The sequence below is a fragment of the Phyllobates terribilis genome, unplaced genomic scaffold (assembly GCF_046119375.1).
Source record: "Phyllobates terribilis strain yellow unplaced genomic scaffold, ASM4611937v1 Scaffold_4__5_contigs__length_816908805, whole genome shotgun sequence".
NCBI classification, from domain to species: domain Eukaryota; kingdom Metazoa; phylum Chordata; class Amphibia; order Anura; family Dendrobatidae; genus Phyllobates; species Phyllobates terribilis.
Window position 1 is genome coordinate 123,013,378 of NW_027362764.1, and position 26,448 is coordinate 123,039,825.

Here is a 26,448-nt window from a genome sequence, read left to right on the forward strand (position 1 = left end):
CACATAAGCCAGGCATGGTACGTGTGTGATCTCACCTCGCCTCACAGCCGCCACCAGGTCACGGCCATTGTCACACATGACCATGCCGGGATGTAGGTTCAGCGGTCTCAGCCACAGATCTGCCTGCTCTTTCACAGCTGTCCACAACTCACAAGCAGTGTGAGGTTTATCACCTAAGCTTATGAGTTTCAGCACAGCCTGTTGCCGCTTGGCGGAGGCAGTACTGCAGTGCTTCCAGCTTGTAACTGATGTGGTGATATCTGAGATGGAGGCTGAACATGAGGAGGAGGAGGAGGAGGATGATGCGCAGGAGCTATACACTGTGGGGGCAACTATAACTGACATAGGGCCCGCAATCCTCGGTGTGGGGAGGACGTGTTCCGTCCCAAGGTCCGACTGGGTCCCGGCTTCCACTATCTTTACCCAGTGTGCCGTCAGAGAGATGTACCGTCCCTGGCCACAAGCACTTGTCCACGTGTCCGTTGTCAGGTGGACTCTCCCAGTAACTGCGTTGTTGAGGGCACGGCAGACGCTTTGGGACACGTACTTGTGTAGTGCGGGGATGGCACACCGGGCAAAATAGTGTCAGCTGGGGACCAAGTACCGAGGGACGGCCACTGCCATAAGATTGCGGAAGGATTCCGTCTCCACCAGCCTAAAAGGCAGCATTTCCAACGCAAGAAGTCGTGAAATGTGCGAATTTAGGACTGTTGCCTGTGGGGCGTTAGCTGCGAATTTCCGCTTTCGTTCAAAGGTCTGGGATATGGACAATTGAACGCTGCGGTGGGACGTGGACCTGGACGTTGATGCTGTTTCTTGAGAAACTGCCATAACAAGTGAAGACTGAGAGGAGGGGGCATCTTTACATGCAGTATGGACAGGGGATTGCCTTGCACACACAACAGGGGGTTCTATTGCACGCACAACAGTGGAAGAAGCAGTGGTGACACCCGATGACACTGGTCGTGGACCCTGGGTTTCGCCCCACAAAGTCGGGTGCTTTGCTGCCATGTGCCTGATCATGCTGGTGGTGGTCAGGCTGGTAGTTTTGTCACCCCTGCTGATGCTGGCATGGCAGGTGGAACATATGGCCTTTTTGGGGTTATCAGCAGAGTCTTTAAAAAAATTCCAGACTCTGGAAGACCTACCGCTTGTACTGGCAACTTCCATCATGTTGGTGTTACGGGGAATGGTTGCCCGCCTTCTGTCTGCGGCCACCACACTGCTTCTTCCTGCCTGTTGGGGTACTCTGCCTCCCTCCCCCTGTGTGCTGCTGGCCTCACTCTGCAAGTCCTCCTGCCACGTTGGGTCAGTTACTAGATCATCCACGACCTCCTCCTCTTCCACTTGCGCACCACGATGCTCCTCTTCACTTGCTGGCAATTGTGTCTCGTCATCGTCCACCTCTTGTGACAAATTGCCAGCGTCGACTTCCTGTGGCCGTGGCTGTTCAAATATTTGGGCATCGCTACATGGGATCTCCTCTTCCACCACTTCAAGCGTATCAGGCGAGGGGCACAAATATGGAAATGGACCAGTGAACAGTTCTTCAGAGTGTCCAAGTGTGGGATCAATTGCTGTCTGACGACACTCGGCATGGTGGGAGGAAGGAGCATCAGGGTGAGGAGGAGTATGCGGTCGAGACTCACGGCTACTAAGAGTTGACCGTGAGGAAGACAGACCGGAGGTGGTGGTGCCCAGGTAACAGGAAGTATTATCTGCTATCCAATTAATAACCTGTTCACACTCATCAGTTCTCAATACTGGTGTTGTTCTGTGCTTCCCTAGTAATTCGGTCAAGAAGTGGGAGCGAGAAGATGTGGCTGTTGGATGTGGCACATTTTCACCTTGGCCACGGCCCTGTTCTCTGCACGAACCATCACCAGAACGTCCACTTCCACGTCCCTTGCCACTCGCCTTGCCCATTGTAAAGGATGTAAAATAGCTTACACTTGCACTATCAATGGAAAAAGGGTAATGAAAAGTAGATTAGAACCGTGGAAGAGGAAAACCACAGTTCTATTTCTCTGGCCTACACCCGACTCTTTTAAACAATCTGAACAATCAGGGAGAAACTATTACTGTTTTTCTTTACGTAAAAAATAACAAAACCTGAATAATAGAGATTTTTTACCGTGGGATGGCAAAACCACAGTTATTGTTTACTGGGGTATACCAGACTTTTTTAAATATATAGATTTGCGGCTTAACAGTGAGCGACACACTCAAACTGTTTTTTTTTCAGATACCAAAGGCCCAAAACTGGATAGTACAGAGATTTGACCCGTGGAACTGCAAAACCACACTGGGATTTGTCGAGCCTACACCAGACTATTTTCAACAGATATATTTTTGTGTCACAACAGTCAGGAGACACTACTGTTTTTCTTTACGGAAAATATACCAAAACCTGAATAATAGAGATTTTTTTACCGTGGGATGGCAAAACCACAGTTATTGTTTACTGGGGTTTACCAGATTTTTTTAAATATATAGATTTGCTGCTGAACAGTGAGCGACACACTCAAACTGTGTTTTTTTAGATACCAAAGGCCCAAAACTGGAAGTACAGAGATTTGACCCGTGGAACTATAAAACCACACTGGGATTTGTCGGGCCTACACTAGACTATTTTCAACAGATATATTTTTGTGTCACAACAGTCAGGAGACACTGCTGTTTTTCTTTATGGAAAATATACCAAAACCTGAATAATAGAGATTTTTTACCGTGGGATGGCAAAACCACAGTTATTGTTTACTGGGGTTTACCAGACTTTTTTAAATATATAGATTTGCGGCTGAACAGTGAGCGACACACTCAAACTGGTTTTTTTTTAGATACAAATGGCCCAAAAGTGGATAATACAGAGGTTTGAACCGTGGAAGTGCAAAACAACTCTTCTGTTTCTCTAGCCTACACCTGACTATTTTTAACAGATATATTTGTGTCTGAAAAATCAGAGACACGCTTTTTTTTGGGGGGGACACCAAAAGGTTAATAAGATGGGTATTTGTACAGTGTGAAGGAGGGAAAAAAAGAGGATTGAGATGAAAAAAAAAAGGATTTTTCCTGTCCCCTGAGACCTGGAGCTAAGTCCAGCAATTTCAGCAACAGGAGCAGCCCACAGGACTGTAATGCAGCGCTTGCTGGTATAACCACTGTGTCTCCTATACAGCCTGCCTGCCTGATATCTGGGATGGATATTAATCCTGAGAAGGACTGTTTGTTTGATCTGGCAGCCTTTACAGACCCTACACTAACTATTTTGCAGTTTATATCTCTCCCTAAATCAGCAGCGCTGTCCCTACACTGTCTGATCCAGAGCGACTGTGTCCAAGATGGCGGCGCCCGGTTTTAAATACTCTAGGTGACGCTGTGCGGCCAGCCAATCACTGTAATGCCCACAACCAACATGGCTGCGGCATTACAGTGACTGGCTGGAAATCCCTGCATGTTCATTGGCTCTGTAAAGAGCGCCAAACATGCAGGGCGGAGACCCGAGCTCCCGCCCGAGTAACCCGGAAATGCTCGGTGCTCTCCGAACATCCCGAGTAGCGTGATGCTCGGGCGAGTCCCGAGCAGTGTCGAGCATGTTCGCTCAACACTAGTCATGACTGATTTTGTCCCTTAAGGAGGGGTGTGGCCACCATGGCAAAGTTTGGAATGAACTTCCTGTAGTATCCCATGATTCCCAGAAAGGCCCTAACTTGCTTCTTTCAGAGAGTGGTTTCGGCCAATTCTGGATTGCATCCACTTTATTGATCTGGGGCTTGATTTCGCCTGTACCTACTACATATCTAAAGTATTTGGCCTCTTCTTTTCCCATGACACATTTTTTTGGATTTAAAGAGAATCTCAACTTCCTGAGTGCATTAAACACTGCCTGGACCTTTCCCAGATGACATCCCCAATCCAGGGTGAAGATTTCGATATCGCCTAGGCATGCCGTAGCGTAATTCTTGTGGGGTGCGAGGATCTGGTCCATGGCACTCTGGAAGGTGGCCGGAGCTCCCTGCAGTCCGAATGGCATTCGGACATATTGGAAGCTATTGTCAGGCATAGAGAAAGCCATCTTCTCCTTGGCTTCTTGTGACATGAGGATTTTCCAATATCCCTTTGTTAAATCCAAGGTGGGTATGTACCTTGCCGGCCCAAGTCTCTTGATCAGTTCATTAACACGCGGCATCAGATATGTGCCAAACTTGAAGACTTCATTGAGCTTCCAATAATCATTGCAGAATCTCCATTCTCCATCGGGTTTTGGAACAAAGACAATGGGTTAGACCACCTGCTGTTAGATTCCTCAATGACCCCTAGATTTCAACATATGCTTCACTTCCTTGGAGATATGTTTTCGACGGGCCTCTGAAATTCAGTAGGGCTTCAAATTCACCCGCACATGAGAATATGTCAAAACCTCATGTTCTATGACATCTGTACACCCCAGCAAATCTCAGAACAGGTCCTGGTTCTGCTGCAGCAATTCCCGACATTGCTGTTTTTGGGCCTTAGACATTGCTTCGGCTACTGTGATGTGTTCACTGTCCCCTTCTGGCTTAACCAGCCAAGATGGAGTTTCAACGGGGTCCCTCTCTTGCTCTGCCTTGATGGGTAGCAGCACGAGAGGATTTCGGAAGTGAGAGGTAGGAGCGGTTAACTGGCATGTGGGACAGGAGTTGCAATACCTTAGGATTTCACTGTGACATCCGGGCCAATAGTACCTTTGCATTACCCATTCTTGAGATTTGTCTACCTCTAGATGGCCACCGAAGACATGTGACTGGGCTCTGCCCAACACCCTCCATCTATAGGGTCCTGGTACCAACAATTGTTCCACTATCTCCTACCTCACCTTAGTAACCCAGTACAGTAAATCCCCACTCAGCATGAATTGGAAATACGGAAACACGGTGTCAGCCCCCGACTGCTGAACTATGCTGTTTATAACGGTTACCTTATTGAACATTTCTTTTAGAGTTAGGTCCCTATGTTGGGCGAACCCAAAATTTTCTCTGGTAACCCCTATCTCATAAATGTCTGCCTCAGGAGATACTACCTCCTCATCCTCCCCCATTACACAGAAGGAAAACCCGTCAGACTTTGGGGTTGGTGAGACTTTTTTATGGCCAACTCGTTTCTTACCCGAGCAATCGAGGACTCCTCCCCTCCTCCACTAGTCCCAAAACAACATGGTCTTTCGTGGGCATAATATTACTTAGATAACACAGGGTGAGGGTAAAACAGTGTGGCAATACTTTACTGAACCACCAAACAGACAATAAACACAAAGAACAGTCCTAGCAAATAACCAAGATGGTGCAAAATTACACAGTCTCATCCTTCCGCTGGCCCACTGGGGATAGAACAGCTGTGACTTTGGGACTTCCAGATCCAACTACCTCAACTAGTGGCACCCGCTTTGGCGGGCACCCACAGAGAGGAGGTAGCGGCAACCTTAGGAAGCTGACAGTCCATCAATGTACAAGGCCAGGAGACCCGGGGGTCCCACCCTGGCCTCTCCAAACAACTCCACGGGTTCCAGGTGACCTCATCATCCCAACCTGGCTTTCTCCGAGTGTCTCCAAGGGTTCCAGGTGACCAGATGGTGCCAACCTGGCAACCACAAACAACATATCCATGGGGTCCAGTGACCTCATTGTCCCAACCTGGTTTCCCCAAATGTATCCATGGGTTCTCTGATGGTCAATGGAGCAGATCTGTATCTTTCTATTCAGGGCTGTGTACCCTTAGGATGGAATCCTGTAGAATCCAAATCTGTGTCTCTCTGGATGGAGCCATGCTACCAAACTACTGTCATGAATAGTCTCTCTGATTCTCTCATTCTCCTTGCAGCAGGATAGAAAACCTTTTTTTATATTTATATATGTGGCTAAGGTAATCATCCACAGGTCAGGGGGAAAGGTGCAGGGCTCCGGTCTCATTGTTTGAGCATCTAATCAATTTGCATAGTTGGTATCCTCCTGCTCTTGTAAACCAACAACTAGCTGGCTTAGTACAATATGGAATTAGCATAGTAACAAACATCATTGTTCACATACCAATAGAAGTCAACATTCAGGGTTATACAAATACTAGTCTGTCCTTCTTGACCCACCAAAGAAACACACACAATCAAAAGTCAACAATACACAATAGTGTATTTCCCTTGGCCTAACAAGTCTAGATGTCTAGCTAATTAAGATTAGAAGCTGTGTCGTCACAAACACAAAGACCTGGCCTATGATAATTGAGTGCAATAAATCCTAGACCACACCGACCTCATGTCACGCCAGGTGTGAATGCAACACCGAGAGTCACGCCAGGTGTGAGTGCAACACAGAGGGGAAAGGGAGCCCAGACACTAGGGAAAGGGTGAAGAGGTGACCTCCTAATCTGGACTAGCGTCACCCTGTCTCCCCCCAATGTCCCTATACAGCCTCCGCAGCTGTTGCCGATCACGTGCCTCGCCCTACTATCCTTGGCATAAGGCTATAGCTGGGGGTGGAAGGAGATGAGCACTAGTCAACCTCCACTAGCACTCTAAAAACAAAAGGGGAAGACAACACAGGGGAATAAGAACTTAGCTTTAGAAGAAACTCCAACAGGGCACACGGCCTCAAGACTCCAGAGAGGACGTGATGCTGCTTCAGCCAAGTTCCAAGTAGAAATGAGTATAACCGGCGACGCTCACCTGGAGAGATCAGTTATATATATAGGCCAGAGGGAGGTAGTCGCTGGGTCCTAAAGACAGCCTCCTCTCTAGGCAGCTGTCTGCAGTGCCAAACATGGAGATCTCCTGCCAACCACTGCAGGACGACTGTCTGTCACCTCTGACACACCCGTAACACCTCATGGGACTCAGTACCTCGGGCCGTCTCAATGACCACTGTGGCCATCGGATAGTCTTTAGCATCCCTGTGAATGCAGAGTATGCCCACCTTCTTGGATCAATTGGAGAGGAAGTGTTGCCCCTACGAGGGTCACCAAATTCCCTAAGTCTAGTAGTCAATTGCAGACCATTCACTTTTACAGGACAAGCTTGGGGCCCCTCGCCGGGTTCACAGTCCACACTGCAAGCTGGATATGCGTAGAATGAACAACGGCATCCCATGCTACAGTCCATTTGCTCAGGAGACAATGGGCAGCTATATTACCTGTTCCATGACATCTCCAGCAAATTACATTCCCCGATGAGGCCCTCAGCATGACCTCCTCCACCTCCTTGGACTTTCGACGCCCACCCCTTTTAACCTCTGCCTCCCAGTATGGAGTGGGTTGCCTCCCCAAGGAACCGTCGATCCCCTGATAACTTTTTACCAGTCCGACCAAGTCATCGGCGTTTCGGAGATCTCCCTGGGCAACACAAGTCTGCATTGGGCTCAGAAGGGAGTGCACAAACCGGTCCATTACAACTCACTGTACCATCTGCGCTGGGGTAGAGGACTCTGGCTGTAACCACTTTTGTATGAGGTGCAGCAGATCAACCATTTGGGAGCGAGGAGGTTTGCTACAGTGTTATGCCCAGGAGTAAACTCGTTGTGCCCTAACAGACATTGTCATCGCAAAGCGCAGCAAAATTTCTGTTTTCAATTTTGAACATTCTTTGTTCTGTAAGGATAAGTCATAGAAGGCCATTTGTGGCTCCCCTGTTAAGTATTGTGCCAGGACTTCAGCCCACTGCTCTGGCAAGAGTTTCTCTCTATCGGCGACCCTTTCAAAAATGGTTAAAAAGGCCTCTCTATTATTCCTGGGATTATTCTCTGCAAGGCTCTCCTCACCGCTTTCCAGATAGAAAAATCATCATCTGACCTTGAAGTTGTAATGACTGCTGTGCCACGAACCGCCTCTGTCAGTAAGTCAATCTGCTGCTGCTGTTTTCTGTGCTATTTCTGGTGCTGCTGAAGCTATTGCATAAGCAACTTACTTGTCTCCAGTTGTGCCATCTGTTGGTGCTGTAGCTGCTGCTGGTGCTGCTGCTGTTGGGCTTGTACCATGTGTTTAATCAGGTCCTCCATGCTGTCTGATGCTGCTCCCTGGCCTATAGCCGCCTTCACCCAAGACATGCGGTACTTCTGTAGCAGTCACACGTGTTCCCTGGGAAAATTGCCAGCACTTCTAACATCAAATGTGGTAGGTTGACTCACTCGGCTTCTTAAAGAGGTAGACACAGGAACCGTTTCTATTTAAAGTTCAGCTGATTTATTGCAATCCTCATAAACCACGTCACCAGAAAAATTAAATACAGCCTTTGTCAGGCACAAGGTAAAATATAAAGTAACAAGTCCATATAATAGTGCTGCTTAGCCCTCTAGCTTAGAGTCCAGCTTCCATGTCCTTTAGCAAAGGCATTCAATCCAGGAGACCTACAACTTCCATACATCCAGCATGTGTGAGACAAACAGTTCTCAATATACCCAGTGAATCTCACCCAGGGTTGGAGATACAGTGGGAACAGAAAGTATTCAGACCCCTTTAAATTTTTCACTCTTTGTTTCATTGCAGCCATTTGGTAAATTCTAAAAAGTTCATTTTTTTCTCATTAACCCCTTTACCGCCGAGGGTGGTTTGCACGTTAATGACTGGGCCTATTTTTACAATTCTGACCACTGTCACTTTATGAGGTAATTACTCTGGAACGCTTCAGCGGATCCCGCTGATTCTGAGAGTTTTTTTGTGACATATTGTAATTCATGATAGTGGTAAAATTCCTTCGATACCACTTGCGTTTATTTGTGAAAAAATCGGAAATTTGGAGAAAATTTTGAAAATTTGCAATTTTCAAACTTTTATTTTTTATGCCCTTAAATCAGAGAGAAATGTTACACAAAATAGTCAATAAATAGCATTTCACATATGTCTACTTTACATCAGCACAATTTTGGAACCAAAAATTTTTTTAGTAGGGAGCTATAAGGGTTAAAAGTTGACCAGCGATTTCTAATTTTTACAACATAATTTACAAAACCATTTTTTTAGAGACCACATCACATTTGACGTGACTTTGAGGGGCCTTTATGACAGAAAATACCCAAAAGTGGCACCATTCTAAACACTGCATCTCAGGTGCTCAAAACCACATTCAAGAAGTTTATTAACCCTTCAGGTGCTTCACCGGAATGTTTGGAATGTGGAAGAAAAAAATGAACATTTAACTTTTTTCACAAAAGTGTTACTTTAGACCCAATTTTTTTTTATTTTCGCAGGGGTAACAGGAAAAAATGGACCCTAAAATTTGTTGTGCAATTTCCCATGAGCATGCAGACACCCCATATGTGAGGAAAAAACACTGTTTGGGCGCACGGCAGGGTTCGGAAGGGAAGGAGCACCATTTGACTTTTCGAATGTAAAATTTGCTTGAATAATTAGCGGACACCATGTTGCGTTTGGGGAGCCCCTGATGTGCCTAAACAGTGACCCCCCACAAGTGACACCATTTTGGAAACTAGTCCCCCCAGGGAACTTTATTTAGATGTGTGGTGAGCACCTTGAATCCCCAGGTGCTTCACAGAAGTTTATAACATTGACCGTAAAAATAAAATTTTCACATTTTTCCAACAAAAATGTTTTTCAGCCCCCAATTTTGCATTTTCACAACGGTAACAGGAGAAATTGCACCATGCAATTTGTTGTGCAATTTCTCCTAGTAAGCCGATACCCCATATGTGGGGGAAAATCACTGTTTGGGCACATGGCAGGGTTCGGAAGGGAAGGATCACCATTTGACTTTTTCAATGTAAAATTTGCTTGAATAATTAGCGGATGCCATATTGCATTTGGGGAGTCCCTGATGTGCCTGAATAGTGGAACCCCAGTGACTCCATTTTGGAAACTACACCCCTCCAGGATTTTATCAAGGGGTATAGTGAACATTTTGAACCCAAAGGTACGACACAGAATTTGCTAACATTACGTCATCATATTGAATAAGTTGTCATTAGTCTTGAGCACAAGTGCTCGCTATTTGAGTTTGCATCCGGTACTGGGGTATGCACCATGTATCACGGGTGCTCAAGTGACATGCTCGAGTCCCCAACCCGCATGTTTCACGGTTATTAGACACCCCAAAAAAAAATGTGGGGATCGCTCGTGCATGGCAGGCAATCCCCGCAAGGTTTTTTTGGCTGTATAACAGCTGCAAAACATTTGGGGCAGAGACTCGAGCATGTCACTCGAAGCACCCACTATACTCGGTGCATACCCGAGCACCCGATGCAAACTCAAGTAGCGAGCACTTGCGCTCAACATTAGTCGCCATATCGTCGTCATTTTTTTTCCTTTACTTCTGAAAAAATCCCAACCCCAAGCCTAACCTTAGCCCAACCCTAAACCTAGCTCAACCCTTGCCCAACTCTAACCCTAGCCTAACCCTAACATTAGCCTAACCCTAACCTAGCCCAACTCTAACCCTAGCCTAACCCTAGCCTAACCCTAACCCTAGCGTAACCCTAGCACAACCCTAACCCTAACCCAACCCTAACCCTAGCTCAACCCTTACTCTAGCCCAACCCTAACCCTAGCCCAACCCTAACCCTAGCATAACCTTAACCCTAGCACAACCCTAACCCTAGCACAACCCTAACCCAACCCTAGCACAACCCTAACCCTAGCACAACCCTAAAGTTTATTTTTTACGCCGTTCCTCGTGTGGTATAAGTGATTAGACGTCTTTATTCTTCGGGTCGGTGCAATTACAGCGATGCCAGATTCATATTGGGTTTTTATGATTGACAGCAGTCACACACTAAAAAACCCCTTTTTGCAAAGACTAGTTTTTGCGCCATATTTTGAGAGCTATAATTTTTCCATATTTCGGCCAACAGAGTCATGTGATGGCTTGTTTTTTGCGGGACAAGTTGACGTTTTTATTGGTATCATTTTCAGGCACGTGACATTTTTTGATTGTTTTCTACTGTATTCTGATGTTTGGAAGGCAGAATAAACAAAAACCAACAATTCAGGAATTGTTTTGTTTTTTTTTATGCCGTTCTTCGTGTGGTAAAATTTATAAGGCAGCTTTATTCTTCGGGTCAGTATGTTTACAGCGGTACCACATTTATATATTTTTTTAATATTTTGGCGCTTTTACACAATAAAAACTTTTTTATAGAAAAAAGAATTGTTTTTGCATCTCTATATTCTGAGAGCTATAACTTTTTTATTTTTTGGTTGGGGCTTGTTTTTTGCGGGACAAGGTGACGTTTTCAGCAGTACCATTTTTATTTACATTCGTCTTTTTGATCGCGTTTTATTTCATTTTTTGTTTGGCGGTATGATGATAAAACATTGTTTTATGTTTTTTTTTTTGTTTGTTAACTACAGTACAGTTTTATAAGTCAGGTCGTTCCGGACGCGGCGATACCAAATATGTGCACTTTTATTGGTTTATTTTTTTTTTCATAAGATTATTTATTTATGGGTACAATATATATATTTATTTTTTTTATTATTTTTTTCATTTTTTAAAAAATATTTTTACATTTTTATTTATTTATTTATTTTTCACTTTCTGACATTTTAATTACTTTGTCCCACTATGGGACTTTCACTTTTTGCAGCCTGATCGGCTCTATAGCACAGGAATGCAGCTCCATCCCTGTGCTATACAGCCTGTCAGCGCTGCACAGGGAGAAGTTGCTTTGGTCGTGCACTGCCCATGACCAAAGCAACTTCCTGCCTCCTGGTGACCTGGATGTTGTCATGATGACATTGGATCACCATGGCAACATCCGGGACTGGACTCAGACGCCGCGGGACGCCGGCAGAGAAGGTAAGTATAACGCTTACCTCCTCTTGCCACCAGAATGCTGCGATCGATTTCGATAGCAGCATTTCCGAGGTTAATGTGCCAGGAGCGGTGCAGGATCGCTCCCTGCACATAGCTCCGCTTGTGTGCGGGCGAAATCGCCAAGGAGTACTAATACGTATCTGGCCCATAAGGCCCAGGGCACAGATACATATTAGTACGCCCTGGGCCAGAAAGGGGTTAAAGTACACTCTGCACCCCATCTTAACTGAAAGAAAAAACAGAAATGTAGAAATTTTTGCAAATTTATTAAAAAAGAATAACTGAAATATCACATGGTCATAAGTATTCAGACCCTTTGCTCAGACACTCATATTTACTGTAAGTCACATGTTGTCCAAAAAAATTGCGATTATTAAAACATTTTTGCCAAATTTCTGATATTTTTATCAATAAACGCAAAACATATCAACCTAAATTTACAATTATTATAAAGTATCAAGTGACACAAAAAAAAAATCTTAAAATCAATGGGATATGTTGAAGCGTTCTAGAGTTACTACATAAAGTGACACTGGTCCGATTTTAAAAAAACTGTTCCGGTCACTAAGGGACTAATATGTTTTATGTTCAGTCTTGAGTGAACAATTCCTTAGAAATCATAGCACTCACATTCACACATTTGCATCCTGGACTATTTTTGTGCTCAATTAGCATCTTCTCTCCAAGCATCTGAAGCAGTATGGCTATATTTTTTTTACATAGACAATGATAATAATTATCCATAATTCAGACCTACTTATTCCACAGCACTGTACAGTGTACAAGAAAAGCTGTGTGCTCAATACATATAACTGATAAAGAACAAGGCAGTGAATGGTGCGGATTTTCTTATTTTTACATCAAATAAAGCTGAAGCTACACAGCAACTTTGGCCACAATTCAGGTTACACGACCATAGTTTCCTGTGTGCCATGGCTATATCACAGCATAATGCAGGTGAATGGGGTCACATTGCGACCCCAGGGTATTGCAACCGTGACAAGAAAATCGCAAAAAGTCAGATTTTTTGCTACTAGCTTGATGCCTTCGTATTACCCTATGAGTCACATTCACCTGCATTACTTTGCAATGTAGCAATAGCACATAGTGATTTGTAGCCCTTGTTACCTGCACCACAGACAAATTCGCTGTGTGGTCCCAGCCATAATGGAGAGATAACATATTTTTCAGCTTTTTAAAAATGCTTGAATTTTATAAAAATATAAACTTGTTACTATTCTACCTATGAGAAACACAGGTGAGATATTATAGGAAGACAATTATATATGTACATACAGTAAATACTGCAAAATAGTGTGCAGGAAGGTGTAGAATGGAACAAGGAATCCCTGCAGCTCCATTGTAGACACCGTGTCTGCCTCTGCATGGTGCTCAGTAAAGTATTCCAGAGATTCTTATTTAACTAGGTAGAATGCTTCCATAATACTGCATCAAATATAGCATGTCACAATGTTTTTCTTTCGGATACATATACATTTATTTGGAGGCATATTTAGGTACAGCAGAGTCACATAGCATGTGTTTGCCTTATTATGGCTATGTACAACTTGGAGATTAACATGCATTTTATACTCGTAGATAATAAACATACAGCTAGACAGGGATATCAATAGATAGATAAGCAGACACATAGATAGATAGACATTTTCTATTGCTGATGAACTGAACAGTCTCTTTTCACTTTAATCTTTTTTAATATTTTAAAATTAAAACTTACAGGGCATCATATTATCACTCACATTAAAATGATAAGCATTGCTAGCCCTCTTGATTGAAAACTGAGAAGTAGTCTTTTGTGTCCACATTAGATCTAGAGAAAGGAAAGAGCGCCCTCTGCAGAGTAACGGGGTGGATTTTGATTATATTGTAACTATATAAATAGTCATTAAAACAAAATGTGTATTCCACCTTTTTGTTTATTCATTACAAAACAAATTTCTAAATACACATTTAAAGTTTGCCTTTTCTATAGCTTTAATTCCCCATAGCTCCATCACAGCTTCTTCGGTGGTCCCTGCCAGTCAAGCTGCAGGTTATATCAATTTATATTGGTTATATCAGTTTTGATGTCTGCAATCATAAGAATAAAAACATCCAGATTTTTGATTATCAACATCTATGCAAATGAAAATGCATTAGAGGGGTTTTTCAGGTCTAAGGCTAGATGCAGGCATGTTTATCTTTTGTCATTCGAGAAAATCGGACACTGATCAGAGTTTGATCAGAGTATGATCATAGATTGATCCGATTCTCTCGGATGAGGAGAAAATTAATTGAAGATGAAGATGAAGTGAAGAGAATCACTGCCATTCTAGAGTACTGGGCTGGGATAATCTACAGTACCTGTGGTAAGGGAAATCTTACAGGGTAAGACAGGGTGTAGGCTGATGGTAAAGTGATGGAGGCCAAGCATAGTGTGATCCTTGGAAGTAGTCCATTCTCGGGTGTATGATGGGCTGGGAGAGAAATGTCAGCAAGAAAGGATCTAATGTGATTTGAGCTGTAAAAAGCAGAGCTCTTTGGGAGGAACTGCAGGAACTGTGCGGTATGTCAGAAATTGTGGAATATTGACCGTCCAAAGGCCTGAGAGGTGGCCCAGATAATTTAGTCTTGGTGTGTAGTGCACAGAATGGGAGTGATAGGCCGGGGTCAGTTGAGAATGGGTTCTTGGGAATAAGGTCGGGTATAGAAGTCACCTTTCTTTTAATTAACTAACAAGTGTTGAGTCGAGCAGGTGACACTCTGAGTTATCAATAGTGTTGAGCGAGCATGCACGACACTGCTCGGTACTCGCCCGAGCATCACGCTACTCGGGATGTTCGGCGAGCACCGAGCATTTCCGGGTTACTCGGGCAGGAGCTCGGGTCTCTGCCTTGCATGTTTGGCGCTCTTTACAGAGCCAATGAACATGCAGGGATTGCCAGCCAGTCACTGTAATGCCGCAGCCATGTTGTTTGTGGGCATTACAGTGATTGGCTGGCCGCACAGCGTCACCTCGAGTATTTAAAACCGGGCGCCGCCATCTTGGACACAGACGCTCCGGATCAGACAGTGTAGGGACAGCGCTGCTGAGCTAGGGAGAGATTTTTCCTGTGAAATAGTTAGTGTAGGTTCTGTAAAGGCTGCCAGAACAAACAAACAGTCCTTCTCAGGACTAATATCCATCCCAGATATCAGGCAGGCAGGCAGGTAGGCTGTATAGGAGACGCAGTGGTTATACAAGCAAACGATGCATTACAGTCCTGTGTGCTCCTGTTTCTGAAATTGCTGGATTTAGCTGCAGGTCTCGGGGGCCAGTAAAAATCCTTTTTTTTCATCTAAATCCTCTTTTTTTTTTTCCTCTTACACACTGTTCAAATACCCGTCTTATTAACCTCTTGATGTCCCCCTCCCTCCCCAAAAAAAAGGTGTGTCTCTGATTTTTCAGACACAAATATATCTGTTGAAAAGAGTCTGGTATAGGCCACAGAAACAGAAGTGTGGTTTTGCAGTTCCACGGGTAAAATCTCTGTAGTATCCAGTTTTGGGCCTTTGGTATCTAAAAAAAAACAGTTTGAGTGTGTCGCTCACTGTTCAGCCGCAAATCTATATTTTTAAAATAGTCTGGTATATACACCAGTAAATTAAAACTGTGGTTTTGCTGTTCCACGGTAAAAAATCTCTATTATCTACTTTTCGCATTTTTTGCAGTAAAAAAACAGTAGTGTCTCCTGAGTGTTCTGACACAAAAATATATCTGTTGAAAATAGTCTGGTGTACGCCTGACAAATCCCAGTGTGGTTTTGCAGTTTTACGGTAAAATTTCTGTAGTATCCAGTTTTGGGCCTTTGGTATCTAAAAAAAAACAGTTTGAGTGTGTCGCTCACTGTTCAGCCGCAAATCTATATTTTTAAAAAAGTCTGGTATATACACCAGTAAATTAAAACTGTGGTTTTGCTGTTCCATGGTAAAAAACCTCTATTATCCTGCTTTTCGCATTTTTGCAGTAAAAAAAACAGTAGTGTCTCCTGAGTGTTCTGACACAAAAATATATCTGTTGAAAATAGTCTGGTGTACGCTTGACAAATCCCAGTGTGGTTTTGCAGTTCTACGGGTAAAATCTCTGTAGTATTCAGTTTTGGGCCATTGGTATCTAAAAAAAAACAGTTTGAGTGTGTCGCTCACTGTTCAGCCGCAAATCTATATTTTTAAAAAAGTCTGGTATATACACCTGTAAATTAAAACTGTGGTTTTGCTGTTCCACAGTAAAAAATCTCTATTATCCTGCTTTTTGCATTTTTTGCAGTAAAAAAAACAGTAGTGTCTCCTGAGTGTTCTGACACAAAAATATATCTGTTGAAAATAGTCTGGTGTACGCCTGACAAATCCCAGTGTGGTTTTGCAGTTCTACAGGTAAAATCTCTGTAGTATCCAGGTTTGGGCCTTTGGTATCTAAAAAAAAACAGTTTGAGTGCGTCGCTCACTGTTCAGCCGCAAATCTATATTTTTAAAAAAGTCTGGTATATACACCAGTAAATTAAAACTGTGGTTTTGCTGTTCCACAGTAAAAAATCTCTATTATCCTGCTTTTTGCATTTTTTGCAGTAAAAAAATGAGTAGTGTCTCCTGAGTGTTCTGACACAAAAATATATCTGTTGAAAATAGTCTGGTGTACGCCTGACAAATCCCAGTGTGGTTTTGCAGTTCTACAGGTAGAATCTCTGTAGTATCCAGTTTTGGGCCTTTGGTAACTAAAAAAAAAAACAGTTTGAGTGTGTCGCTCACTGTTCAGCCGCAAATCTATATTTTTAAAAAAGTCTGGTATATACACCAGTAAATTAAAACTGTGGTTTTGCTGTTCCATGGTAAAAAATCTCTATTATCCTGCTTTTCGCATTTTTTGCAGTAAAAAAAACAGTAGTGTCTCCTGAGTGTTCTGACACAAAAAATATATCTGTTGAAAATAGTCTGGTGTACACCTGACAAATCCCAGTGTGGTTTTGCAGTTCTACGGGTAAGATATCTGTAGCATCCAGTTTTGGGCCTTTGGAATCTAAAAAAAAAACAGTTTGAGTGTGTCGCTTACTGTTCAGCCGCAAATCTATATTTTTAAAAAAGTCTGGTATATACACCAGTAAATTAAAACTGTGGTTTTGCTGTTCCACGATAAAAAATCTCTATTATCCTGCTTTTCGCATTTTTTGCAGTAAAATAAGCAGTAGTGTCTCCTGAGTGTTCTGACACAAAAAATATATCTGTTGAAAATAGTCTGGTGTACGCCTGACAAATCCCAGTGTGGTTTTGCAGTTCTACGGGTAAAATATCTGTAGTATCCAGTTTTGGGCCTTTGGTATCTAAAAAAAAACAGTTTGAGTGTGTCGCTCACTGTTCAGCCGCAAATCTATATTTTTTAAAAAGTCTGGTATATACACCTGTAAATTAAAACTGTGGTTTTGCTGTTCCACGGTAAAAAATCTATATTATCCTGCTTTTCGCATTTTTTGCAGTAAAAAAACAGTAGTGTCTCCTGAATGTTCTGACACAAAAATATATCTGTTGAAAATAGTCTGGTGTACGCCTGACAAATCCCAGTGTGGTTTTGCAGTTCTACGGATAAAATCCCTGTAGTATCCAGTTTTGGGCCTTTGGTATCTAAAAAAAAAAAAGTTTGAGTGTGTCGCTCACTGTTCAGCCGCAAATCTATATTTTTAAAAAAGTCTGGTATATACACTAGTAAATTAAAACTGTGGTTTTGCTGTTCCACGGTAAAAATATCTCTATTATCCTGCTTTTTGCATTTTTTGCAGTAAAAAAAACAGTAGTGTCTCCTGAGTGTTCTGACACAAAAATATATCTGTTGAAAATAGTCTGGTGTACGCCTGACAAATCCCAGTGTGGTTTTGCAGTTTTATGGTAAAATCTCTGTAGTATCCAGTTTTGGGCCTTTGGTATCTAAAAAAAAACAGTTTGAGTGTGTCGCTCACTGTTCAGCCGCAAATCTATATTTTTAAAAAAGTCTGGTATATACACCAGTAAATTAAAACTGTGGTTTTGCTGTTCCATGGTAAAAAACCTCTATTATCCTGCTTTTCGCATTTTTGCAGTAAAAAAAACAGTAGTGTCTCCTGAGTGTTCTTACACAAAAATATATCTGTTGAAAATAGTCTGGTGTACGCTTGACAAATCCCAGTGTGGTTTTGCAGTTCTACGGGTAAAATCTCTGTAGTATTCAGTTTTGGGCCATTGGTATCTAAAAAAAAACAGTTTGAGTGTGTCGCTCACTGTTCAGCCGCAAATCTATATTTTTAAAAAGTCTGGTATATACACCTGTAAATTAAAACTGTGGTTTTGCTGTTCCACAGTAAAAAATCTCTATTATCCTGCTTTTTGCATTTTTTGCAGTAAAAAAAACAGTAGTGTCTCCTGAGTGTTCTGACACAAAAATATATCTGTTGAAAATAGTCTGGTGTACGCCTGACAAATCCCAGTGTGGTTTTGCAGTTCTACAGGTAAAATCTCTGTAGTATCCAGGTTTGGGCCTTTGGTATCTAAAAAAAAACAGTTTGAGTGCGTCGCTCACTGTTCAGCCGCAAATCTATATTTTTAAAAAAGTCTGGTATATACACCAGTAAATTAAAACTGTGGTTTTGCTGTTCCACAGTAAAAAATCTCTATTATCCTGCTTTTTGCATTTTTTGCAGTAAAAAAATGAGTAGTGTCTCCTGAGTGTTCTGACACAAAAATATATCTGTTGAAAATAGTCTGGTGTACGCCTGACAAATCCCAGTGTGGTTTTGCAGTTCTACAGGTAGAATCTCTGTAGTATCCAGTTTTGGGCCTTTGGTAACTAAAAAAAAAAACAGTTTGAGTGTGTCGCTCACTGTTCAGCCGCAAATCTATATTTTTAAAAAAGTCTGGTATATACACCAGTAAATTAAAACTGTGGTTTTGCTGTTCCATGGTAAAAAATCTCTATTATCCTGCTTTTCGCATTTTTTGCAGTAAAAAAAACAGTAGTGTCTCCTGAGTGTTCTGACACAAAAAATATATCTGTTGAAAATAGTCTGGTGTACACCTGACAAATCCCAGTGTGGTTTTGCAGTTCTACGGGTAAGATATCTGTAGCATCCAGTTTTGGGCCTTTGGAATCTAAAAAAAAAAACAGTTTGAGTGTGTCGCTTACTGTTCAGCCGCAAATCTATATTTTTAAAAAAGTCTGGTATATACACCAGTAAATTAAAACTGTGGTTTTGCTGTTCCACGGTAAAAAATTTCTATTATCCTGCTTTTCGCATTTTTTGCAGTAAAAAAAACAGTAGTGTCTCCTGAGTGTTCTGACACAAAAAATATATCTGTTGAAAATAGTCTGGTGTACACCTGACAAATCCCAGTGTGGTTTTGCAGTTCTACGGGTAAGATATCTGTAGCATCCAGTTTTGGGCCTTTGGAATCTAAAAAAAAAACAGTTTGAGTGTGTCGCTTACTGTTCAGCCGCAAATCTATATTTTTAAAAAAGTCTGGTATATACACCAGTAAATTAAAACTGTGGTTTTGCTGTTCCACGATAAAAAATCTCTATTATCCTGCTTTTCGCATTTTTTGCAGTAAAATAAGCAGTAGTGTCTCCTGAGTGTTCTGACACAAAAAATATATCTGTTGAAAATAGTCTGGTGTACGCCTGACAAATCCCAGTGTGGTTTTGCAGTTCTACGGGTAAAATATCTGTAGTATCCAGTTTTGGGCCTTTGGTATCTAAAAAAAAACAGTTTGAGTGTGTCGCTCACTGTTCAGCCGCAAATCTATATTTTTTAAAAAGTCTGGTATATACACCTGTAAATTAAAACTGTGGTTTTGCTGTTCCACGGTAAAAAATCTATATTATCCTGCTTTTCGCATTTTTTGCAGTAAAAAAACAGTAGTGTCTCCTGAATGTTCTGACACAAAAATATATCTGTTGAAAATAGTCTGGTGTACGCCTGACAAATCCCAGTGTGGTTTTGCAGTTCTACGGATAAAATCCCTGTAGTATCCAGTTTTGGGCCTTTGGTATCTAAAAAAAAAAAAGTTTGAGTGTGTCGCTCACTGTTCAGCCGCAAATCTATATTTTTAAAAAAGTCTGGTATATACACTAGTAAATTAAAACTGTGGTTTTGCTGTTCCACGGTAAAAATATCTCTATTATCCTGCTTTTTGCATTTTTTGCAGTAAAAAAAACAGTAGTGTCTCCTGAGTGTTCTGACACAAAAATATATCTGTTGAAAATAGTCTGGTGTAGGCCTGACAAATCCCAGTGTGGTTTTGCAGTTCTACGGGTAAAATCCGTGTAGTATCCAGTTTTGGGCCTTTGGTATCTAAAAAAAAAACTGTTTGAGTGTGTTGCTCACTGTTCAGCCGCAAATCTATATATTTTAAAAAGTGTGGTATACCTCAGTAAACAATAATTGTGGTTTGCTGTTCCACGGTAAAAAGTCTCTATTATTCAGGTTTTGGTATTTTTTTCGTAAGGAAAAACAGTAATAGTTTCTCCCTGATTGTTCTGATTGTTTAAAAGAGTCGGGTGTAGGCCAGAGAAAAAGAACTGTGGTTTTCCTCTTCCACGGTTCTAATCTACTTTTTATTACCCTTTTTCCATTGATAGTGCGAGTGTAAGCTATTTTACTTAATTTACAATGGGCAAGGCGCGTGGCAAGGGACGTGTAACTGGACGTGTAACTGGCCGTGGCCAAGGTGAAAATGTGCCACAACCAACAGCCACATCTTCTCGCTCCCACTTCTTGGCCAAATTACTAGGGAAGCACAGAACAACACCAGTATTGCGAACTGATCAGTGTGAACAGGTTATTAATTGGATAACAGATAATACTTCCAGTTACCTGGGCACCACCACCTCCGGTCTGTCTTCCACACGGTCAACTCTAATATAGGCAGTATAGGTACTGTCCCAATTTAGGGTCACCTTGCCGCTGGTGGGACGGCTTGTATACTTTTTTTGATCAAAAATAGTTCACTAAGTACCTGTTTCTTGTATGTCTGCCATCTTAGACCTCAGTTCACATTGTCTGGTTTTTTGACTTGTTTGCATTCTGTGCAATTTAAGGGTGTGGCATGCCCTTTGTTGAGCTGATTGGTATATATGTAGCTTACCACGGGCCTAGGTGGTCTGGAGTTGGGACCCGGTCCTATTTGTCTACCCTTTTATATGCATTATTTCAACTTTGATATACAGTAAGGTTTTTAATATAGGCAGTATAGGTACCGTCCCAATTTAGGGTCACCTTGCCGCTGGTGGGACGGCTTGTATACTTTTTTTGATCAAAAATAGTTCACTAAGTACCCTATATTTATTATGCAACTTTGCTTTACATTTATATATAATTATAGTAGGGTATGAGATATATTTTTGTCCTGCTTCTTTTTTGCTAGTGTGAACATGCCTCTGTTTCTTGTATGTCTGCCATCTTAGACCTCAGTTCACATTGTCTGGTTTTTTGACTTGTTTGCATTCTGTGCAATTTAAGGGTGTGGCATGCCCTTTGTTGAGCTGATTGGTATATATGTAGCTTACCACGGGCCTAGGTGGTCTGGAGTTGGGACCCGGTCCTATTTGTCTACCCTTTTATATGCATTATTTCAACTTTGATATACAGTAAGGTTTTTAATATAGGCAGTATAGGTACCGTCCCAATTTAGGGTCACCTTGCCGCTGGTGGGACGGCTTGTATACTTTTTTTGATCAAAAATAGTTCACTAAGTACCCTATATTTATTATGCAACTTTGCTTTACATTTATATATAATTATAGTAGGGTATGAGATATATTTTTGTCCTGCTTCTTTTTTGCTAGTGTGAACATGCCTCTGTTTCTTGTATGTCTGCCATCTTAGACCTCAGTTCACATTGTCTGGTTTTTTGACTTGTTTGCATTCTGTGCAATTTAAGGGTGTGGCATGCCCTTTGTTGAGCTGATTGGTATATATGTAGCTTACCACGGGCCTAGGTGGTCTGGAGTTGGGACCCGGTCCTATTTGTCTACCCTTTTATATGCATTATTTCAACTTTGATATACAGTAAGGTTTTTAATATAGGCAGTATAGGTACCGTCCCAATTTAGGGTCACCTTGCCGCTGGTGGGACGGCTTGTATACTTTTTTTGATCAAAAATAGTTCACTAAGTACCCTATATTTATTATGCAACTTTGCTTTACATTTATATATAATTATAGTAGGGTATGAGATATATTTTTGTCCTGCTTCTTTTTTGCTAGTGTGAACATGCCTCTGTTTCTTGTATGTCTGCCATCTTAGACCTCAGTTCACATTGTCTGGTTTTTTGACTTGTTTGCATTCTGTGCAATTTAAGGGTGTGGCATGCCCTTTGTTGAGCTGATTGGTATATATGTAGCTTACCACGGGCCTAGGTGGTCTGGAGTTGGGACCCGGTCCTATTTGTCTACCCTTTTATATGCATTATTTCAACTTTGATATACAGTAAGGTTTTTAATATAGGCAGTATAGGTACCGTCCCAATTTAGGGTCACCTTGCCGCTGGTGGGACGGCTTTTATACTTTTTTTGATCAAAAATAGTTCACTAAGTACCCTATATTTATTATGCAACTTTGCTTTACATTTATATATAATTATAGTAGGGTATGAGATATATTTTTGTCCTGCTTCTTTTTTGCTACGGTCAACTCTTAGTAGCCATGAGTCTCGACTGCATACTCCTCCTCACCCTGATGCTCCTTCCTCCCACCATGCCGAGTGTCGTCAGACAGCAATTGATCCCACACTTGGACACTCTGAAGAGCTGTTCACTGGTCCATTTCCATATTTGTGCCCCTCGCCTGCTACGCTTGAAGTGGTGGAAGAGGAGATCCCATGTAGCGATGCCCAAATATTTGAACAGCCACGGCCACAGGAAGTCGACGCTGGCAATTTGTCACATGAGGTGGACGATAACAAGACACAATTGCCAGGAAGTGAGGAGGAGCATCGTGGTGCGCAAGTGGAAGAGGAGGAGGTGGTGGATGATCTAGTAACTGACCCAACATGGCAGGAGGACATGCAGAGTGAGGCCAGCAGCACACAGGGGGAGGGAGGCAGAGTACACCAACAGGCAGGAAGAAGCAGTGTGGAGGCCACAGACAGAAGGCGGGCAACCATTCCCAGTAACACCAACACGAGGGACTTTGCCAGTACAAGCGGTAGGTCTTCCAGAGTCTGGAATTTTTTTAAAGACTCTGCTGATAACCCCAAGAAGGCCATTTGTACCACCTGCCATGCCAGCATCAGCAGGGGTGACAAAACTACCAGCCTGACCACCACCAGCATGAAAAGGCACATGGCAGCAAAGCACCCGACTTTGTGTCGCGAAACCCAGGGTCCACGACCACTGTCAGCGGGTTTCACAACTGCTTCTTCCACTGTTGTGCGTGCAATAGAACCCCCTGTAGTGTGTGCAAGGCAATCCCCTGTCCATACTGCACGTCCACGTCCCACCGCAGCGTTCAATTGTCCATATCCCAGACACTTGAACGAAAGCGGAAATTCGCAGCTAATGCCCCACAGGCCACAGTCCTAAATTCGCATTGGAAATGCTGCCTTTTAGGCTGGTGGAGACGGAATCCTTCTGCAACCTTATGGCGGTGGCCGTCCCCAGCCGACACTATTTTGCCCGGTGTGCCATCCCCACACTACACAAGCACGTGTCCCAAAACATCTGCCATGCCCTCAACAACACAGTTACTGGGAGAGTCTACCTGACAACGAACACGTGGACAAGTGCTTGTGGCCAGGGACGGTACATCTCCCTGACGGCACACTGGGTAAACATAGTGGAACCCGGGACCCAGTCGGACCTTGGGATGGAACACATCCTCCCCACACCGAGGATTGCGGGCCCTATGTCAGTCAGAGTTGCCCCCACAGTGTACAGCTCCTGCGCATCATCCTCCTCCTCCTCATGTTCAGCCTCCATCTCAGATATCACCACATAAGTTACAAGCTGGAAGCACTGCAGTACTGCCTTCCCCAAGCGGCAACAGGCTGTGCTGAAACTCATAAGCTTAGGTGATAAACCTCACACTGCTTGTGAGTTGTGGACAGCTGTGAAAGAGCAGGCAGATCTGTGGCTGAGACCGCTGAACCTACATCCAGGCATGGTCGTGTGTGACAATGGCCGTAACCTGGTGGCGGCTCTGAGGCGAGGCGAGATCACACACGTACCATGCCTGGCTCATGTGCTTAACCTCGTGGTTCAGCGGTTTCTTAAATCGTATCCCGAGTTGCCAGATCTGCTCGTCAAAGTACGCCGCCTGTCAGCTCATTTTCGCAAGTCGGCTACAGCTTCCGCCGCCCTTGCTGTGTTGCAGCAGCGTTTGCAGCATTCGGCACACCGCCTGGTGTGTGATGTCCCCACACGTTGGAACTCTACCCTCCACATGTTGCAAAGGATTTGTGAGCAGAAGAGAGCAGTTGTGGAGTACCAGCTGCAGCAAGGCCGTCGATATTCAGGTCAGACTCCACACATAAGACCTCATGAGTGGACCTGGATGTCTGACATATGTACCATCCTGACAAACATTGAGGAGGCCACCAAGATGGTGAGTGGCGATGACGCCATCATTAGTGTCAGCATCCCACTTGTCTGTCATTTGCAACGCTCTCTGCAGAGAATTAAAGAGGAGGCATTGCAGCCAGAGTATGATGAGATGGATCAAGAAGCCGTAGTGGGCGATTACACACAGCCCAGCCTCATTTCATCCCAACGTGCATTAGGGGACAATGAGGGAGAGGAGGAGGAGGAGGAGGAAGAAAAGGAGCTGTTATCATGCGCTGTAGACGGTAGTACGTGTACAAGTGTCATACCGTCGGTTCAGCGTGGGTTGCCTGAGGACAGGGGGAGGAGGAGGAGGAGGAGAGCATGGTCAGTCGTCATCTTGGCGAGGACACGGAAATCTTGCCCGTTACCAGTCTGGCACGCATGGCTGACTTTATGTTACGCTGCCTTAACCGTGACCCTCGCGTTGTCAAAATGTTGGGTGACAGTCATTACTGGTTGGTGACACTTTTAGACCCCCGCTACAAGGAGAACTTTCACTCTCTTATTCCTGAGGTGGAGAGGTCTACAAAAATGGGCAAGTACAAGAAGGCCCTTGCTGCAGAACTGTTAAAAAAACTCCCATCTGAGCACGCTAGCGGCAGAGATTACAGTTCGTTGACCAACCAAAGCGTACAAGCGAGAGAGAGGCAACTCCAATCCAGCAGAGGCAGGGGAACACTGTCAACGTTCTGGGACAGTTTTCTCAGACCCTCTCTTCGGACAGACACTGAGGCACGGGGTACTCTCACAAGGAGTGGAAAGTTTCAAAAGATGGTGAGGGAGTACCTTGCCGACCGTACCAGCATCCTCTGTGATTGCTCTGTGCCTTTTAATTATTGGGTATCCAAGCTGGACACTTGGAATGAACTCGCTCTGTACACCTTGGAGATCCTGGCTTGCCCTGCCACTAGCGTGTTATCGGAGCGTGTTTTTAGTGCCGCTGGGGAATTATAACTGATAAGCACGCTCGCCTGTCAACTGACAATGCTGACAAGCTGACCCTTATCAAAATGAACAAGGGCTGGATTGGGCCAGACTTCTCATCACCACCAAATAACAGCAGAGTAACATAAAGTCAAATCCACTGTGTTATTTTGAGAGGTGTATTCACATGCACCGCTTCAAACCCACACATGGGTATACGCTTCCTCATTTCGGCTGTTTTATGTTCTTCTCCTTATTCTCAGCCTCCACCACCACTATACCACCAGGGTGACTGTGGTCTGTGTTGCCTTTATTGAAAGTTCCTCCGTCTTTCTCTTTGTCAGATTTTTCTTGGAAGGCATAAGCAAAGACTGTGGGAGACCCACTCCCCAATAATGGGAATAATATTTTTAAGATGCTGTACTGTATGGCTCTTGTAAGGGGCATTAAAAGCATCTTTTTATACCACTCTGAACTCCTGGTCTCATGTTAGGGCCATTAAAAGCGTCTTGTTATACCACTCTGACCTCCACGTCTCTTGTAAGGGGCATTAAAAGCATCTTGTTATACCACTCTGACCTCCACGTCTCTTGTAAGGGGCATTAAAATCATCTTGTTATACCACTCTGACCCCCACGTCTCTTCTGAGGGGCATTAAAAGAGTCTTGTTATAGCACTCTGAGCTCCACATCTCTTTTAAGGAGCATTAAAAGCGTCTTGTTATACCACTCTGACCTCCACGCCTCTTGTAAGGGGCATTAAAAGCGTCTTGTTATACCACTCTGACCTCCACGTCTCTAGTAAGTGGCACTAAAAGCGTCTTGCTCTACAACTCTGACCTCCATGTCTCTTCTGAGGGGCATGAATAGCATCTTGTTATACCAATCTGACCTCCACGTCTCTTGTAAGGGGCATTAAAAGCATCTTGTTATACCACTCTGACCTCCATGTCTCTTGTAAGGGGCATTAAAAGCGTCTTGTTATACCACTCTGACCTATACGTCTCTTGTAAGGGGCATTAAAAGCGTCTTGTTATACTACTCTGACCAACACGTCTCTTGTAAGGGGCATTAAAAGTGTCTTGTTATACCACTCTGACCTCCACGTCTCTTCTGAGGGGTATTAAAAGCGTCT